Here is a 13,313-nt window from a genome sequence, read left to right as displayed (position 1 = left end):
CTGACTATACTTCAGTAAAAAAAAATCATTGAATCAGGCAGGACTATAATATGTCTTTACCTCACATTCCTTTTTCTCAAACAGCTATTTTGGGATGTAACTTACATATCAAAAATTCAACCACATTAGTATACAATTCAGTCTTTAAAATTCCCCACCAGTAAGCTTACAGTCTAATCTTGTTTCTACCTCCAGCCCAGCCAACCACTGATCTCTTTCTACCTCTATAGATTTGCTTACTGATTTTAGGTACCAATCATACAATATGTAGACTTTTGTACTTGGCTTCTTTCACTTAGTATGATTGTTTTGAAGTGTGTCCATGAAGTATCAGTATTTGGTTCTTTGTATGGTTAAATAGTAAGTTATCCTAGAGATACACCACATTGTGTTTACCGGTTGATGTTTGTGTCAGTTCCAGAATTTAGCTAGTATAAATAATGTGGTTATGAGCATCCACACACAAATCTTTATGTAAACATACACTTTTCTTTTCTCTTGGGTAATATTTATAGGAGTGAAATGGCTGGGTCATATGAGGAATTTATGCTTAACTATTAAGGAAAATATTAAAGGACATATTTTTTCCTTCCAAGCTGGTTGTACCAATTTACAATTTACATTCCCATTAACATTATGAGAAGATTTTAGTTTCTCTACATTCTGGCCAACACTTGGCATTGTTTATCCTTTCAGTTCTGTCCCTTCTAGTGGGTAGATAGTGTTATGTCACTGAGCTTTTAATTTGCATCTCCCAAAAGAATAATGATATTGAGGAACTTTTCGTGTGCTTATTAGCCATTTGCATGTCTCCTTTAGAGAAATGGTTATTGAATCATTCTGCTCATTGTTAATCAGAATATTTGACTTCTTACTGTTGAACTTAGAAGTTATATATTCTGTATCCATTTTTATATATTTTAGAAGATATGTGATTTGATTTATACTGCTACATGACAAATTTGTGATAAATTACCACAAATTTAGTGGCCAAAACAGCGACACATGTTTATTATCTCACAATTTCTTTGGGTTGGAAGTCTGAGCATGGCTTAGCTGAGTCCCCTGCTCAGGGGTCTTATAAAGCTGTAATCAGGATTTTGACAGGACAGTATTTTCCTCAGGAGGCTCAACTTGGGAAGGATCTGCTTCCAAGTTCATGTAGGTTGTTGGCAGAATTCATCTTCCTGTTGATGTATGAGTGTTGGTCCTGGCTCTTTGCTTGCTCTTGACTGGAGGCTGCTCAATTGCTTGATACATGAGCTTCCTCCTCATGAGTGCTTGGTTCATCAAGCCAGTATAGAGAATCTCATCTGCTAAGACAGACTCTTATATAACATAACTAATGGTGGGAGTGGTATCTCATCACTGTTGCCATATACTGTAAGTTGCAAGCACAGAAAGAGTCTTCCTACACTGAATGGGAAGGAATTAAACAAAGGCATCGACACCAGGAAGAAACTACTGGGGATCACCTAAAATCTGTTCCCCATGTATGATTTGCAAAGATATTCTCCCAGTCTGTAGCTTGTGTTTTCATTTACCTAATGGTGTCTTTTGAAGTACTTAAGTTTTGATTTGAATGAAGTCCAGTTTATCTTTTTCTCCCCTTCTTTTAAGGTTTATGTTTTTCATATTGTATCTAAAGAATCCTTACTCATCCCATGGTCACGATGATGATTTTTATCCTTTGTCTCCTTCTGGCCGTTTCAGTATTTTAGCTCTTACATTTAGGTCAATGATCTATCTTGAGTTAATTTTGTGTATAGTGTGAGGTTAGTGTTTAGTTCATTTTACTGCAGTTGGATATAAAAATCATCCCAGAACAATTTATTGAAAAGACTGTCCTTTCCCCAATTGGATTTTTCTTAACACCTTGTCATAAGTCAAATGACCATAAACGTAAGGATTTATTTTGGACTCTGAATTTTGTTCTATCCATATGGTGTTTTTATTACTGTAGCTTTGTGATAAGTTTTGAAATCTGGTAGTTTAAATCTTCCAATTTGCTCTTCCTTTTATAAATTGTTTTGACTATTCTAGATCCTTTGCATTTCTATATATATTTTTTAAGATTAGTTAACCAATGTATATAAAAACTGTTGCTGGAATATTGATAGTGATTACATTGAATCTATAGATCGATTTTGCGATAATTACCATCTTAACAGTATGGAGTCTTCCAATCAGTGGACATGAAAGATCTCTTTATTATTAATACCTTCTTGATATTTGCTCAGCAATGTTTTGTGGATTTCTGTTTACAAATATTACATGCACTTTTATAATTTTTCTTAGGTATTTTATTAATTTCGATGTGAATAAACTTATTTTGTTGGTATTAATTTTTGATTGTTGCTAATATAGATATACTTAATTTCTATATGCATAGCATTCTGTGACCTCTCTAGTTTATTAGTTCTAGCAATAGTTTTGTGGATTCCTTAGGATTTTCTGCATTAAAAAAACCTTCTTTTTATCTCTTTCTCTCATCTGTCTGTCTTCTACCTCTATCTCTCTTTTTTTCATTCTTCCTCTCTTGCATTAGCTATAATCACTAGTACGATGTTGAATAGAAACATCAAGAATCAACATCCTTTCCTTGATCCCAAAGATAATGGGAGAACATTCAGGCTCCACTTAGTATGATATAAGCTTGGGGTCTTTCAACAGTGACCATCTTCAGGTTGAAAAAGTTCCATTCTATTTCTAGTTTGTTAAGTGATTTTTTTCCTCTTTTTTAATTCATGAAAAGATAGAGAATATTTCCAAATGCTTTTTCTGAGTTTATTGTAAGTATCATGTGGTTTTGTCATTTATTCTATTTCTGATGCTGATGCAACCTTGCATTCCTGGTAGAAGTGACAATTGGCCATGACACATAATTCTTTTTTGTTGTTGTTGTGGTTTATGTAGCTGGATTCTATTGGCTAATATTTTATTAAGAATTTTGGATCTATTTTCTTGAGGGCTATCAATCTGTAGTTATTTTTCTTGCAATACTTTTCTCTGTCTTTGATGTCATGGTAAAACTGTCCTCATAGATTGAGATGGGGAATATTTACTTATTCTCTGCTTTCTGAAAGAGTTTTTGAGTTACCAGTGTTAATTCTTAAAATATTTTGTGGAATTCTCTAGTAAAAATATCTGGTTTGGTGATTTTCCTTGTGATAAAATTTTAAGTAACTAATTCAATTTCTTATTCCCTAGGTAATTCAAAATTTTTATACCTATTTAGTCAGTCTTAGATTTTATGTTTTCAGAAATTTGTCCATTTCGTCTTTTATTTAACTTGATGGCATAATGTTGTTCATAATATGTCATTATAATCCTTTTGATTTCTGTAGGACTCAGTAAGTTTCCCCCTTTCTTATTTTCTTTGTCAGTATGTTAAATATTTGACAATTTTCTTGATTTATTCAAAAAACCATCTTTTAGTGTACAGATTTTTCTCTATTGTTTTTTGTTTTGTGTTTCATTGAACTCTGTTCTAATCTTTATTTTTCCATTTTTCCTGCTTACTTTGGAATTAGTTTATCTTTTCACCCCCTATTTTCCTGCAGTGGAAGCTTAGTTTATTGAGTTGAGATTGTTCTTCTTTGTCAATACAGGACATTACAGTTATAAATTTCTCTTTAAGCACTGTTGTACCTGCATCTAATACATTTTAATATGTTGTATTTTCATTATCATATAGTTTAAACTATATTTTAACTTATTTTGCGATTTCCTTTTTTTAACCCATGTGTTATGTAAGAATCTGTTTAATTTCTAAGTATTATAGGTTTTCTCTGACATTAATGTAACCATTCCATCTTTCTTATAGATAGACTTTACCCAATCTGCTTTTTCATTCTTTTATTTTCAACTTGCTTCATTTCTGTATCTAAGGATTGTTTATTCTAGACACCATATAGTTGAGTCTAGCTTTTTATTAAGTCTATCAATGTCTTTTTTTTTAATTTTTGAATGAAGTGTTTGGTCTATTCATTCTTAATGTCTTTACTTATGGTTGGATTTTAGGTCATCTCTTTTCTCTTTGCCTTCTTTTTTATTCATGCATTTTTTTTGTTCACTTCTTCCTCTTTTAATGTCCTATTTTGTATCAAAATTGTTTTGTCTGTTTTATTTATTCTGCTGATTTTTAAAAGCCATTTTCCATTTTCTTTGTGTTGCTTGAGGAATTAAATGTATGTCTTAGCATATCATATTCTAATGAAGAATAATACTGACCTAATTCTGATAAAGTGTCAAAATGTTTCGATGTGTTTCCTTCCCGTCCCTTTGTGCTTTATTGTCATATATGTTACATCTACATATATTATAAACCCCACTATAGAATATTACATTTATTTCTCCATAAAGTTTTATAAGAAGTTAAAAAAACAAGTGAGAAATGTATGTATGTTTATCCTCACTCTATATTTTCTATATCTAATGTTTTTCGTTTCTACTTAAAAATTCATTTTATTTCATGGTGTCACTTTCTTTCAGCCTGAAGGACATTCTTTAGTGTTTCTTATAAGACAGGGAGTTTGATAGTGATATTCTCTCAATTTCCTTTTTCTGAACAGGATGTTATTTTACCTTTACATTTTAAAGATAAGGGTTTCTTTTTGTTGTTGTTGTTGTTGTTTAACTCTTTAAAAATATCTTTCCACTACATTTGGACCTCCGTTTTTTTTTCTGATGGAAAGTCAATCACTAATTATATTTTCTACTCTAGTACATGATGAGTTGTTTTCTTTTTCTTGCTGCTTCCCAATTTGCTTTTTTTTTTTTTTAATGTTATTAACTTGACTATGATGAGTCTGTGTGCAAAATGGACTGTTTGCAGTTTATTTTCTGATGCTTATTTTAAGGCAGGCTTCCTAGGGTTGTCCCTGTGGCAGCACAGCTGGTGTTCAGTCAAAAGTTGACAAGAGACTGTTGAAACCGCTGAAGTCAACAGGGTTCACATTCTGAAAATGGATCTTCGTGTGTCCTGTAGAGTACATTCAGGCGCCAAGCCACTTTCAAGTCTTTTCTTCACTACTTTAGTTTCCGCCAAGCAGTCTCACATCTCTCTCTCCCCCTTTTCTCACATGTGCGCGCGTGCGTGCACGCACAACCCCCCCCCCCCCCCCCGTGTTGTTGAACCACTGGGGGTGAGGTATGGGAGTCTTCATCAAAGAACACTGTAGAATCACCCAGTTTCTATATAAACTTTAACAGTTTTCAAGACTAAATGCTTCTCTGTATTTTGTATGTCTTTGGTTAATTTTCAGAATGCTGAAATAATTGTTTTTGACAGGTTTGTCCATCTTTGTAGTTACTTTACTTTATGAAGAAAAAAAAGAAGATTGTCCATATTTTCTCATCCCATTAGGTAGAGGTTCTACATTCTCAACTAATTAAGGTTTGATAAAACTAATTAAAATCTAATTAAATGAGTTAAAGTCTATTAACTAACTAAAGCCTATGACTCTGTTTCCATGATACAAACAAAGAATGTGAGTAACATTGAATCAGGAGCCAAGGAAAGATTGAGTAGGCAAGATGAAATACCAACTAAAAAGAGGTCCTACAGTAACAGACATTTTTCTGGTAGAGGAAAGTTGGCCTGTTGAAAGGGGATTATGCGGGGGATTTTACTGTTATTTAAATGTTCCTAACCACTTCTTACTTGTTTATAAGTATATAATTAGTGTTTATATATTAACTTTTTATACAGTAATCTTTCTTTAATTCTTTAAATTTTTTTTTTAAATCCAATAATTTTCTTTAGTTTATATGAATGAGTCTTCTAATTCTAGGCAATTGTATTATTTTCAATAGTATGAAATTTTTAATTATTTGAGTCAGTTTTACTTCTTATTTTTACATTCTTCTTGTTGGTTATTCTTTCTAGTCATAGTATCTTAACTACAATGTTCTGTAAAGGCTAAATACAAATGATGTGAGCAAGTATGTTGATTTTTTTCCCCCTGATTTTACAGAGTGTCTCTAACATACGTTATCATTAAATATGATACTAATTGTGAATTTGTGATAGATACCTTTTTTCCACCCGAGGGAAAAATTTTTTATCCTATTCCTGGCTTTCTGAGAGATTTTATCATGAATAGATGTTGTATTTCATAAATCTTCTTCCTACAACAGCTGAGATAATTATATGAATTTTCTCTTTTAACTTATTAGTGTGCTAAATTACATCTCCTAATATTAAATCATCCTTGCATCTTTCATTTAAATCAAATGTTCTGTCGTGTATTTTTATACACTTTTTAGATATGCTCTTTATGAATATTTTATTTAGGAATTTTGCATCTATGTACACATACACGTTACATTGGACTTTTTTTTTTTTTACATTTTTTATTGATTTGTAATCATTTTACAATGTTGTGTCAAATTCCAGTGTGGAGCACAATTTTCAGTTATACATGAACATATATATATTCATTGTCACATTCCTTGCTCTGTGAGCTACCATAAGATCTTGTATATATTTCCCTGTGCTATACAGTATAATCTTGTTTATCTATTCTACAGTTTTGAAATCCCACTCTATCTCTTCCCACTCCCCACCCCCTTGGCAACCACAAGTCTGTATTCTGTGTCTATGAGTCTATTTCTGTTCTGTATTTATGCTTTGTTTGTTTGTTTTAGATTCCACATATGAGCGATCTCATGTGGTATTTTTCTTTCTCTTTCTGGCTGACTTCACTTAGAATGACATTCTCCAGGAGCATCCATGTTGCTGCAAATGGCGTTATGTTGTCGGTTTTTATGGCTGAGTAGTATTCCATTCTATAAATATACCACATCTTCTTTATCCAGTCACCTGTTGATGGACATTTAGGCTATTTCCATGCCTTGGCTATTGTAAATAATGCTGCTATGAACATTGGGGTGCAGGTGTCATCCTGAAGTAGGGTTCCTTCTGGATATAAGCCCAGGAGTGGGACATTGGACATTTTCTATTCTTCTGTATATCCTATATTATACCAAGTTTATACTAGCCTTATACAATTAACTGATTTTTTAATACCTGCAAGAGCTCTTACATACATATTTGAGTGATGAATTGTTAACTTTGTAAAAACTTATTTTTAAATCATCTTTATCTGAAATATTTTTGAGGAGTGGGATGTGTAAGTATATCTCTTAACATACTGATTAAATGTGTTTCATGGTAATGGGTCTGTTCTACTTTTCCATTAATTTATTGCCTACTTGATACTGTATATACACCAGAGTTATGAATGTGCATGTTTTTATACTTATTTGCCCAAAATATTTTACTACACTCTTAATTATTTAATCTACTGGTTAATTTTTTTTTATTATTTCTAATATGGTTTATAAGTGACTCCTTTCTCTCATTCTATCTCATCAAATCTCTCAGTTTTTCTCTATTTTACTGACTCTTTAAGGAGCAAAATTCAGCAGTTTTGAACCTCTCTATTATTTCTCTGTTTCTGACTTCAGTGATCAGACTTTAAGGCACTATATTGCTATCTCAGTTGCTTTCCAGAGGTTTTGATGTCATATTTTTATTTTCATATTTTTTTCTATATTTTAAAATTTTTATAATGTTTTCTTTGGACTAGCAATCATACAAGGATGTTTGCTTTTCTAACTTGAAGGTATATGATTTTAAATATATATTTATTTGGATAAATTTTATTGATTTATAAAATATATGCATACTAATTTGAGGACATTCATTCTGACAATTACTGTGATTGATGTGCTGCAAGTTCCAACTAAGGTTATGTAACATTCCATTTTTCTTTCACTGGTGTCAATTTTTGTCTCAAATCTTTCCATATTCTGTGAGGCCAGAGATAGGTCTCTCTCTAAGAGGATTTCCCTCTGCCAGGACCCCCAGGATGCTATAAAACATTAACCTAATTTTAATTGACTTTATCTGGTAACTACGCAAGAATCAAAAACTCAAACTAATATCTAAGTGAGTTCATGCATAGCATTATGAACGGTCAAGAAATTTTTTCTTTTTATGTATTTTAAATTCTGCTTTGAATCCTGACTGATATAAATTATTGTTGTCAGGTATTGTCTGTGGGAGGACTTTTGAAATTCACACTTCTCCAAAGTTGTACCTCTTCAATGGTCTTATTTTAGACAGAAGTCTTTTTCCTAAGTGACTGCCTTACCATGCCCAAAGCCTTGACTTCTGTCCATTATGCAGACACTCAGCCCCAAAATTCAGCTACTGAAGTCAGTAAATACCCTCAGGGCATTCATGATTTCAGGGCTCACCAAAAACTGTGGTTTTCAGCTTCTTCTTCATTTTCTGCTTCTGGGTATTTCATTAAACATCGTGCAAGGTCAGCTGTGCATTTAGAAATGGAATTTCTAGACATTTTATGCCAGTAGTTGTTATTTTCTTCCTCTGGATGTACAGTCAGCACTGTTACTGGAAATAGAAGTCACAATATAGCATTTCAACAAAAAAAGGAAGTTTTTTTTCAAGCTGTAAACATAGCTACTTTAAAAATATCTTTTGTAAGTCCTCCTTTTTGAAGTTGTAGACACTATCAGAAAGAAAAGATAAAATGTAAAGAAGTCATACTAAGTGGAAGTAAGAAAGAGAAAGAAAGATACCATATGTTATCATTTATATGTGGAATCATTAAAAAAAAAAAAAGGACACAAATGAACTTATCTACAAAACAGAGACAGATTCATAGACATAGAAAACAAACTTATGGTTGCCAGAGAGGAAAGAAGGTAGGGAGGGGAAAATTGGGAATTTGGGATTTGCAGATACTAACTACTATATACTGCATATAAAGTAGTTAAACAACAAGACCCTACTGTATAGCACAGGAACTATATTCACTATCTTGTAATAACTTATTATGAAAAGGAATATATATATAAATTAATCATTACACTGTACACCAAAAATTAACACAACATTGTAAATTGACTATACTTCAATCAGAAAAAAAAAATGTAGTGAAGAACATTCAGAGAGTATCACTTGTGACCTAAAGAGGGTTTTATTATGTATAACAGGACATCTACTTCTTGATTCAGGAATTACTCAGAGATATTTCCTTAAGATTGAGATAGGACTGCTGTGAGTGTAGGGTGGAGTGATAAGTCTGATGGGTGTTTAATTCCACACTAATATTTATAATCAAAGATTACAATTTAGGCAGAACTTTAGTATGCTTTCTTATGATCTATGAGTGGTTTAACATTTACAGACAATTGAAATGAGAAGCTCTCAGAGTGAAACTTCTCTCCTTCACTAGCCACCCAAGTCTCGTTGTAGATCACTTTCTACATAGCATCTAAATGCTCGTTAATGTCATCAACACCAGACTATCTTGAATATATTTTTTCACTATTCAGTGTCTCTGTAGGACATTGTTTGTTATTAAAATCGTAAGTTCAAACACATTTGATTGCTCCTGGGTTGATTCAATGCTAAGAGATTCTCCTACCTCAGAAATTCTCCAGCTGTCCAATAGACTCATATGCTTGATAAGCTGAATACAGACTCTCTCAAATGTATTTAATTATAGAGCTTCTTTTTGAGGAGCTTCTCCAGATTCCTCTCCACCCTGAACCATTTTTCCATGCAGTACATCTTGAGAAATACTCTTCTTCACTTTCATCTAAATCTCATCATATTACTCTCCTGACCAGATATGCTCAATAAACCCCCATTTCCCAAAAACTTGGGACTAAGACCATTTACATCTTGTTCAGAATACTTAACCAGCATCATTTCTAGTCCTAAATTCTTGCTGACACCATATCTCTTCCACTACTCATTAGATACCGAAACTTTTATTTTTTTCCCCAAATATTGCTTTCCTACTACTATTTGCTTTTGAACACAGAGATCTCTCTGCTTGGATGAACTCTTGCTATTCTATTCCTGCTAAACTTCTGCTCATCTTTCAAGCACTCCTCAAATATTATCAGCCTTTTAAAAATTATCATACATATTCAGACAGTTATTCTCCCAATCTTCTGGGCCCTCAGATTGTATGTAGTTTATACATATATGTAATATATATAGTCTATATATATATATTAGAAAATACCATGTTGTTGTTAATTATTTGCATACCAATTATTTTCTCCTAGAATTTGAACTTCAACAGAGCAAGCTTCTAATCATCATTTCAAAAAAAAAAAAAAGGTAGCTTTTCTCAGATAGGTATCTCAGTTTTAGCTGAGATCCTAAGATAACAGGTATTTTTATATTTTTATATTCTAAAGGTAACCATTATTGAATTTGCCTAGAAGATAGACAAAAATGGGTTTTGTAACTATCACTCATTTTTCTGGCTATGAAATTGATGAGTCCAAAAGGAGATTGGAAATTTGGGCTATTTCTTTACAGAGAAATACAACACATAAATAACAACCCATATTGTAATAGGGAAAGGAGAAAAGGTTACTTTTCTTCACTTTAAACCTGTCAAGGAAGGCTTCAAGGAAGCCATTTGGAGAGTTTGATATATGCCCCCTGGCATTTGAAGGCTACTATAAACTGATAGATGCCCAGGAAATACCGAGGGTGAAAGTTTGGCTGAAATTACATGTGGCAACAAGCAAGGAATGTTCGACAAATAATGACATTTCTATAGATATAGTTTCAAAAGTGTGTTTTCCAAAGATCAATTGTGACCATGTGAGAAAAAGAGAGAAATTGTCTGCAACTGTCTTCAAGAATGTTGACTTAGAAGATTTCCTAGACTATGGGTCCCCAACAGAGACCCTCTGAATGTCAGTCGACTGCCATGATAAGAAGCTATAGGGAGAGTGACAAGTGACCGACTGTACAGCAGAGCTCTTTACCTACTATAAAGTGCACTAGATGGATGATAATGAACAATTTGAGTATGTCTGCAGTAAGCCCTCAAAATACACTAAAAGAGAAATGTCACTTTTCTGTATCTGCCACAGCCAGAGGAAATCAATGTTAGTTCAAATAATACTAATCTAATAAAACTTTTCCTACTTTCCCACTCCTCTTCCCTGGGCCGATGTCACAGAAAGACCGATATAAAAAGGCTAGCTGAGGAAATAAGAAGCCAGTCATGACCCGCTTTTCCCACGGCCGACAAAAGTAGAGCAGGAGGAAAACGTTGTATTCAGATAAAATTTGTAGATTTGCCTATTCCTGAAATGAGATTATACTTGTGACCTGAAGTGACAGGAGGAATTTTTATCATCTGAGCATAACTACATAAACCATAGAGCTTGCCCTAGATTTTTCTAAGGGTCAGGAGAAAATGGGATAGAGCACAGGAAAGAGAAAATAATAATCTTGGTTTCTCTTCACACCCTTGAGACTTGCTTTGTAATGGTTACTTCTATGATGCTAGCACCCAGCATAGAGGATGGCAGGTAACAGGTGCTTAAGAAATTATTTATTGATTGAATAAGTTATTCAAAGTCTACAGAATGTAGACCAAGTTTCTATTCAAACTATAGAAGCCATTTTAAAATTAAGATAATATTATTTGGGTACATTAATGAAGAAAGGGCAGAGAAATCTAATGGAAGGATCTTTGTGAATCAGAAACGGAGGTTATTTCTGTATCTAGTCTTAAAAATTACAGCTGTACAGCTACTGAAACATTTACTGAGTGCATCTTATGAGTTATAAGTGCTTCTAGGTGTTATGAATATAAACCAACAAATTATACATAGTCTTTTAAAAATATTTTTTTATTGAAGTATAGTCAGTTTACAATGTTGTGTCAGTTTCTGGTGTACAGCACAATACTTCAGTCACATAGGAACATACATACATTCGTTCTCATATTCTTCTTCACCACAGGTTACTACAAGATATTGAATATGGTTCCCTGTGCTGTACAGTATGAACTTGTTGTTTATCTATTTTACATACATTATATATACATTTTATATACATTAGTATCTGCAAATCTCGAACTCCCATAATCTTGATTTAAGAAGATTGTAGAATGTTAAGAGAAACAGATACTAGGTTCAGTTTTCCAGTATGCGTTGGGTTTACCGTGGGCACAAAAGTAGAAGTGATCAATTTTACCTTGGCTGTTAATGTGCCAAAAGATGCTTTGTAGAGTAGGTTATATTTGAACTAGATCTCAAAGGATGAATAAGAATATGGGACATGTGAATTAGAATGTTTCAAAAATATCTGAGGTAAATGATGTAATGGAGAACTTACCTGGCCTCTGATTCACAATCAGGTACTCACAGAGGTATGCAGTCAGGGAAAGGATAAACTGGAAGCAAGCCTGTCCACCCAGGTTGCTGTCTAAAACCTTGGCCCTGAATAGGGGAGGTGGGGGGAATAATCCCAAAAATTTATAACCGTAATCCAGTCTGTCCATGCATTTAGGACTGAATTCATATTACATGGGGTCGTACAAAGATTTACTTTGCTCAAGGACTTCAAAAAAAAAGTAGCTGTATGACTAAAAAGCAGGAGAATACTAAAATGACAAAACAGATTTATAATACACCAAAAACCCCTTTGTACCTAAAAATAAGATGTAATTGATAATACTACTGAAAAGTAAAAATAAAAAATAAAATCTTCAATGGATGAGTTTAAAGGCTGACCATAAAAGTAAAATAAAGAATGTGTGAATGAGAAGAAATCTATGTAGAAGACAATATAGAAAGACAAAAACCATAGAAAATATAAAAAATAAATTTAGAGGAATTGTGGTTAAAGTGAAGTCTCACATAGATTTAAATGGAGTTACAGAAAGAGAGAAAAAAAAGATGGGTAAAGGCAATATTTGCAGAGACAGTGAGTAAGAAATTTCTAGTACTTAAGAAAAATATTAGTCCTCTGAATCAGGAATCCCAAAAAAATCTCAAGCAAAGTTTAAAAAAAAATTCCACACCTTAATAAAACATTGGGTAACTTCAGTATAACACTTTTAACAGGAAGACCTTAAAAATACACACAGAGAAAAGAAAGATATAATAAAAAAGTTAAAAGAAGACTACCACTTTTCTTTTCTAGTACAAAAGTGGAAGCTATGTGAGAACATATATGTCTACAAAAAATAAGATAATAAATAGCAAATCAAAAATGTATCATTTACTAAGTATCTTTCAAAAATTAGAATGGATAAAAGGGCATTTTTATACTTACAAAAACTGAGATTCTGCTACCAAGAGACCCTGTTTCAATACAATTCTGGAAGTTGTATTTTAGGGAAATGGAAAGTATTTCCTGGTCCAAAGTCTTAGATTCAGGAAAATAGAGTGAACAGAAAAAGGTATAAATATATTGCAAACTCTAAAATAATATTAAATGTATAAATTAA

The sequence above is a fragment of the Camelus ferus genome, chromosome 7, assembly GCF_009834535.1.
Source record: "Camelus ferus isolate YT-003-E chromosome 7, BCGSAC_Cfer_1.0, whole genome shotgun sequence".
Lineage (NCBI taxonomy): Eukaryota > Metazoa > Chordata > Mammalia > Artiodactyla > Camelidae > Camelus > Camelus ferus.
Note: the sequence above shows the minus strand (reverse complement) of the source record.